We start from the raw sequence: 7300 nt of genomic DNA, 5'->3' as shown, positions 1-7300 counted from the left end.
CCACAGGCTTCATTTTCCTGTTTCTCTCCTCTATCCCAGAGAGGGAGAGGGAAGGATGAACGAACAGCTGTGTGGTGCTTAGCTGGTGGCCGGGTTAAATCACAATTATAGGTAATGTCCCCAGAATTTAACAGCAGACCTAGTGATCGTGTATCTGAGCAACAGAGCATATTTAGATGGGGTCAGGCTGTTTCATCAGTGAAGAAAATACTGCCGTTCCCAGCAGAGGAAGAGTCAAAGAATCAAAGCTTGAGCTTAGAATGGACAGACCCCAGTTATAGGAAAGAACTGAGACTGAAACGTTGAGAGGTGATCAAGCTGTTGTTAATTTGTTCTTCAGAGTGGTAACAACCAGCTTTTCAAATATTTCTTTCCTAGCGAAATGGGAATATTGGGTGAGCTTTTGGGGGATTATTGTTTTTTCTTTTAAATAAAATTATTTCCATCACAGAAAGAAAGATCTGCTATGATTTTCTAGTCTCCATCCTCTGTGGCTTCAAAGAATTTCTATTTCCCTTCATGTCAGGATGTAATAGCAGTAAGGAAAAGGTACTTCATTGCCTTATCGAAATCTAAACTAAATGAGCACTTCTTTTTTCTCTTCATTTCTTTAAAACTACATTTCTTCATTTCTTTAAAACTACTCCCTTCTTTTCTATTCATGACTCTTTTTCAGTATTCCAGTGGGAGCACCTGTGCTGCTTCCCTTCATAACAAAGATTCTGCTTAACAAATCCCACTGTCCATTTCCCTCCTTTCACTGCAGGACAGCTATCTATACACCCAGAAATATCATCAGGATCTCTGAAGACCCTTGTTCTTACAGGCTGTCATGGAAGGTACTGTAATTCAGATTCAGGCACCTACATTTAGACAGCTACAAAATATGCATCGACATTCAAGGTACCTAAAATCTCCTTACACTTAATAGTACTATAGAAGCTATTCAGTTGCCCACATGTAGATGACCCTTGGTATTTGATGTGCTCTGAGATATCTTGCCTGGCACTCGACTCCTAGACTAGAAAGTTTCTGCCACAATTCTCTCAACAGAGAATTGTGGCTTGAGCATAGGAGAAAAAAGAGGGTTTATAATCTTTGGAAAAGTGGTCAGGCCACTAGGGAGGACTTTAAGGATGTAGCGAGGCTGTTCAGGGACAAAATTAGGAAGGCCAAAGCTCATCTGGAGCTCAATCTGGCTACTGCCGTTAAAGATAACAAAAAACGTTTCTATAAATACATCAACACAAAAAGGAGGACTAAGGAGAATCTCCATCCTTTACTGGATGTGGGGGGAAACTTAGTTACAAGAGATGAGGAAAAGGCGGAGGTGCTCAATGCCTTCTTTGCCTCAGCCTTTAGCGGCAATACCGGTAGTTCTCTGGATACTCAGTACCCTGAGCTGGTGGAAGGGGATGGGGAGCAGGATGTGGCCCTCACTATCCACGAAGAACTGGTTGGTGACCTGCTACGGCACTTAGATGTGCACAAGTCGATGGGGCTGGATGGGATCCAACCAAGGGTACTGAGAGAACTGGCAGAGGAGCTGGCCAAGCCACTATCCTTCATTTATCAACAGTCCTGGCTATCAGGGGAGGTCCCAGTTGACTGGTGGCTAGCAAACATGACGCCCATCTACAAGAAGGGACGGAGGGCAGACCTGGGAAACTACAGGCCTGTCAGTTTGACCTCAGTGCCAGGGAAGCTCATGGAGCAGATCCTCTTGAGAGTCATCACGCAGCACTTGCAGGGCAAGCAGGCGATCAGGCCCAGTCAGCATGGGTTTATGAGAGGCAGATCCTGCTTGACGAACCTGATCTCCTTCTATGACAAAGTGACGCGCTGGGTGGACGAGGGAAAGGCTGTGGATGTGGTCTACCTTGACTTCAGCAAGGCTTTTGACACATTCCCACACAGCATTCTCCTCAAGAAACTGGCTGCTCTTGGCTTGGACTGGCGCACGCTTCGTTGGGTTGGAAACTGGGCCCAAAGAGTCATGGTGAATGGAGCCAAGTCCAGTTGGAGGCCAGTCACTAGTGGCATCCCCCAGGGCTCGGTGCTGGGGCCGGTCCTCTTTAATATCTTCATCGATGATCTGGACGAGGGCATCGAGTGCACCCTCAGTAAGTTTGCAGATGACACCAAGTTAGGTGCGTGTGTCGATCTGCTTGAGGGTAGGAAGGCTCTGCAGGAGGATCTGGATAGGCTGCACTGATGGGCTGAGGTCAACTGCATGAAGTTTAACAAGGCCAAGTGCCGGGTCCTGCACCTGGGGCGCAATAACCCCAAGCAGAGCTACAGGCTGGGAGAGGAATGGTTGGAGAGCTGCCAGGCAGAGAAGGACCTGGGAGTGATGGTGGATAGTCGGCTGAATATGAGCCAGCAGTGTGCTCAGGTGGCCAAGAAGGCCAACGGCATCCTGGCTTGTATCAGGAACAGTGTGACCAGCAGGGCTAGGGAGGTGATCGTACCCCTGTATTCGGCTCTGGTGAGGCCGCACCTCGAGTACTGTGTTCAGTTTTGGGCCCCTCGCTACAAGAAGGACATCGAGGTGCTTGAGCGGGTACAGAGAAGGGCGACGAAGCTGGTGAGGGGCCTGGAGAACAAGTCCTACGAGGAGCGGCTGAGGGAGCTTCAGCCTGGAGAAGAGGAGGCTCAGGGGCGACCTTATCGCTCTCTACAGGTACCTCAAGGGAGGCTGTAGTGAGGTGGGGGTTGGTCTGTTCTCCCACGTGCCTGGTGACAGGACGAGGGGGAATGGGCTTAAGTTGCGCCAGGGGAGTTTTAGGTTAGATGTTAGGAAAAACTTCTTTACTGAAAGGGTTGTGAGGCATTGGAACAGGCTGCCCAGGGAAGTGGTGGAGTCACCATCCCTGGAAGTCTTCAAAAGACGTTTAGATGTAGAGCTTAGGGATATGGTTTAGTGGGGATTGCTTGCGTTAGGTCAGAGGTTGGACTCGATGATCTTGAGGTCTCTTCCAACCTAGAAATTCTGTGATTCTGTGATTCTGTGGTCCCCCACAGGTCCTGTGTTACATCCAGGGGGGCAGATGACAGTGACACAAAATCTGTAGGAAACTCACAGCCTTCTGGATCAGGAAATTGAAATGAGGCAGGATATTGTGAGATATGTCAAATAGTTCCAGAAGCCTGTAATAAGGGAATTAAGCAAAGACCTAAATCTCCCTTAATCCCACATAACCAGAACCAAGATACACAGATCACATGTAGACACTTTAGGTTCCTGAATCTGGAGCTCAGTCCCAGCATAGTAGGCATAATTTCTGTTTTCCCATCTTCCTCCATGTAACTAAAAATGCTTTATACAGAGTATTAAAACCTTACTGTGACACATTATGCAGATAATACCAACAGACAGAAAAATAAAACTAGTAATAAAACACAAGTTTAGGAATATGGTTCAAATGCATGCACCAGTATTCTTATATATTCTCCATTTGTCATTTTATATGATGATGAATATGGAATACAAACATAGGTTATTTAGATAGGTCTACACAATCAGTTTGAGTACCCTTGGAGACATCTTTGGAGACAAATTGTACTAATTCCAGATCATTTTAAATGAGTTGTTTATCCAGTCTCAGATATGGCTAATAAATCTATGGAAAATGATGAATGACAGACTATGATGACTATTTAGCTATCAATCATATGAATTTTCCAAAAGAAAAAATAATTTCAGAGCTCAAATGCAATTACAGCTAGCTCAGTCCAATCCGGACATTTCACCTTCCATGCAAAAGAAAAAAAAAAAAAAAAAGAAAAAAGAATGAGAAAGAAATTAGGGATGGAGTATAAACATATACTTGTTTTAGAAATGATCTATCACTGTATATGTACCTGTTGCAGGAAGCACGGCCGAAAGCACGACAGACACCAGTAGAGTCAGATCATGCTCCATTTTATTGCCCGAATAGCCTAACTTTTATAGTGAACTTAACAGGGGAGGACAGTGTTTCACACAAGATTATTGGTCAAAAGCACTCAGACAAACAACTATAAGAAAACAACCCCACCTGCAAGAAAACAACCCCTTGTGATTAGCAGTCACATAGACCTTGTCCTTGAAGCCAGCTACTGGTAACAATATTTTTCTGAATTCCTCAATTGGGCGATGTGGGAACACTGTCATGGGAACTTCTCATAGTTGCCCTGGTAGCTTGGTTTGCTCAGCTACAGCAAGCCATGGGATTTTTGCTGTTTCAAGAAATCCCTCAACAATTCCCCCTTCTTCTTTTGAGCAAACCAAGCCCGACACAGCAGTTTTACAAGTGACTCTTTAGCTATACTTACAACACACAATGATGATTACCACCACCATAAACCAAATCCTTAATCCCCTTGTGACTAAACCCAGCAATCATCTATACCTTGTTTCAAACAAGTCAGTGAACCACTGATTGAAAGGATTGATACCATATTGAATCTTTCTCATGTGCTCTTTCAGGAAAGTAATGGATTTGTGAATTGACTCATTATGATCAGAAAGGTTTGAACAGTACATTCCCTTAAAGTCCTCACACCCATTCCTTTGGGCCAAAAGCAAGATGTCAATAGCAGCTTGATCCTGTAAAAGCAGATGTCGCAGACTATTTTGATCTGGTAACATCTCCTCAAGTATCTCTGTCGTGGCATAGGCTTGCCTCTTGGCCCAGCATACCAATTTTTCTAAGTTGTTACGTGCGGCCGCAGATGCCACTCCAGGCACTGAAATTGCTAATGCCGCTCTAGCTGCAACCCCACACAATTCAACATTATCATTGCAATCCAATGCAAGCAATGCCCATTTATGTCTGGTGATCTCACGCAACTGTAACAAGCTAGGAGCAAATACAATGAGTTTATCTAAGTAACATGGACATCTGATAGCATTTGCAGGGATACCTTGCCAGGCCCTATCACCACAAATCAGAAGTACATCAGGAGGTAAGGCCAAAGCTGTACAATTGTTCCAAACACTGTAGTTGTTACCCCTTGTCTCCATGCTATAAACCCCTAAACCCTGCTTAGCAGCGTCATTGTAATCACAGGTGTTATTTGTATTTCTATACCAGTATGGCCCTTTCCAGGTTCCTGTAGCAGGATTCATCTGATACCCACGGCTACATTCACATTTGTAGCCACCCTTCAGGTTGATACACATTTGACTACAGATACCAGGGTTTTGGCATTCATCGATATCTCCACAGTTTCTCTTGTCTATAAACTCAAACCCAGCTGGACAGTCACATTCATTTATGATGCATTCCTCCAGGGGCTCATCACCCCAGTCCTTGCAGTCTCTCTGCTGGTTACACACTATTGATATCTATGCATTCTCCACTTCTGCACTTGAATTTGCCAGGTCCAGAGCACTGAATAACATTGTTATAGTTTGCTTCATCAGTGCCATCCAGACAGTCTCTCACACCACTGCACTGCCTACTCCCATGGACACAGTTCCCATCTTCACATCTGAACTGGTCTGGCCTGCAGGTCCGAGAAGGGCAGTTAATTTCATCACTTCCATCCTTGCAATCAGGATCTCCATCACATCGCCACTTCTTGTGGATACATTCACCTGAGCCGCACTGCACCTCACTCACAGAACACTTCACTGGAGGTGCAGGCTGGTGGCCACACTGCTCCAAAGATTCATCCGAGTGGTCGGAGCAGTCAGCATCATCAACACACACCCAGCTGATAGGGATGCAGGTAGAACTCTTGCACTGAAACTCATGAACACCACAGGTAGGAGGTGCACACTCCAGCTCATCGCTACCATCACTGCAGTCATCTTGAACATTGGAGACAAAGCTTTTGGAAATACATTGCCCACTACTGCATGTGAATTCCGCTGCACTACAAGTCACAATGCCACAATTCTCTTCATCTTCTCCACTGTCACAGTCCTTTTCACCATCACATTTCCAGGACACTGGGATACGCTGGGTTGACTGAGGACCACAGCTGATTTCATTTACCCGGCATGTTCTCGTATGACACAGCTCAGCACTCTCATCAGACCCATTTTCACAGTCCGGATCCCCATCACACTGCCATCTATTTGGCACACACTGACCACTGTTGCACACAAAGTCAGATTCAGCACACGTCTTCTTCACACAAGCACTCTCATCACTGCCATCTAAGCAGTCTTCACATTTTGCTCTAGCACCGTCGGCAGCAGTGCACAGGCCGGCGAGGGCGAGCAGCAGGCAGAGTGCCCCGCAGCGCAGCAGCACCCACCGCCGCCCTGCACCTGTGTCACTTATACTGCTCCTATTACCCATGCTGTTAGTGTCAGTGGCATCCTCCTGGTACCGTTTCTGTCTTTGTCGCCCCTTACTCTCCCCCTTTTCTTTTTGCCACTGACCATTCACCACAAATGGATGAGACACATGATTACTAGTTAGGAAAGAGAGTGTAACGTCTGCTTTACGGCTGCAGGCCGTGCCAGCTGCAACCCTAGAAGCTGTTTGTGAACGAGCCTGGCGGTGGTCATTTGGCAGTGTAATCTGCGTCTCTGCTCTCCTGCCCTGCAATAGAGCTAAATCGTCATTAATAGTCTGTAGAATGTGGCAACCCCACGGAATGTTATCCAGAAACATAGTTATAACACCGATCTGGGGACGAATAGTCTTTTTTGCATTGCAAGATAAACTTCTTATAAAAAGAATGCCAGAGAGAAGCAGCACAGCCGCTGCTGCCGCTGCCTCCATGGTTACGTCAGACAGGCTGCAGGGTCCTGATGTCCGTCCCTCTGCTCTGTGCCGACTCGCCACACCGTGAGGGTCGGCTGCCACTGACGCCTCTGGTCTCCCGTAGCAACTCGATCTCGGATGTCCCGTATCGCACCGCGATTACTTCAATTTCATGCGATTACTTCAAATTTCCCGCGTCCCCCCGCAATTCCGCGTCTCTCCACGATTCCGCGTCTCTCCGCGATTCCTTTTTCCGCGTCTCTCCGCGATTCCCTTTTCCGCGTCCCCCCGCGATTCCGCGTCTCTCCGTGATTCCTTTTTCCGCGTCTCTCCGCGATTCCCTTTTCCGCGTCCCCCCGCGATTCCGCCACTGTCCGCGATTCCCTTTTCCGCGTCTCTCCGCGATTCCGCGTCTCTCCGCGATTCCCTTTTCCGCGTCCCACCGCGATTCCGCGTCCTACCTCGATTCCTTTTTCCGCGTCCCACCGCGATTCCGCGTCCCACTGCGATTCTGTTTCCTGCGTCCCCCCGCGATTCTGCGTCCCGTTTCTCACCCCCAGGCCATTGCCCAGGTCGGTTAGTAGGGTGTTTCA

At 47.1% G+C, this 7300-nt stretch overlaps 1 pseudogene across 1 annotated transcript; it reads right to left on the bottom strand.

Annotated features, from left to right (window-relative positions):
* Positions 1–313: 313 nt before the first annotated feature.
* On the bottom strand, positions 314–6629 carry LOC311426495 (very low-density lipoprotein receptor pseudogene; annotated as a pseudogene). The gene is made up of 2 exons: positions 5076–6629; positions 314–374 (listed from the first exon to the last, which is right to left on the bottom strand). The product of its transcript is annotated as a very low-density lipoprotein receptor pseudogene (transcript).
* Positions 6630–7300: the final 671 nt, after the last annotated feature.

This window comes from Aythya ferina (genome assembly GCF_964211825.1).
Source record: "Aythya ferina genome assembly, chromosome: W".
Taxonomy (NCBI): Eukaryota; Metazoa; Chordata; class Aves; order Anseriformes; family Anatidae; genus Aythya; species Aythya ferina.
This window is presented reverse-complemented; position numbering and strand designations above follow the sequence as displayed.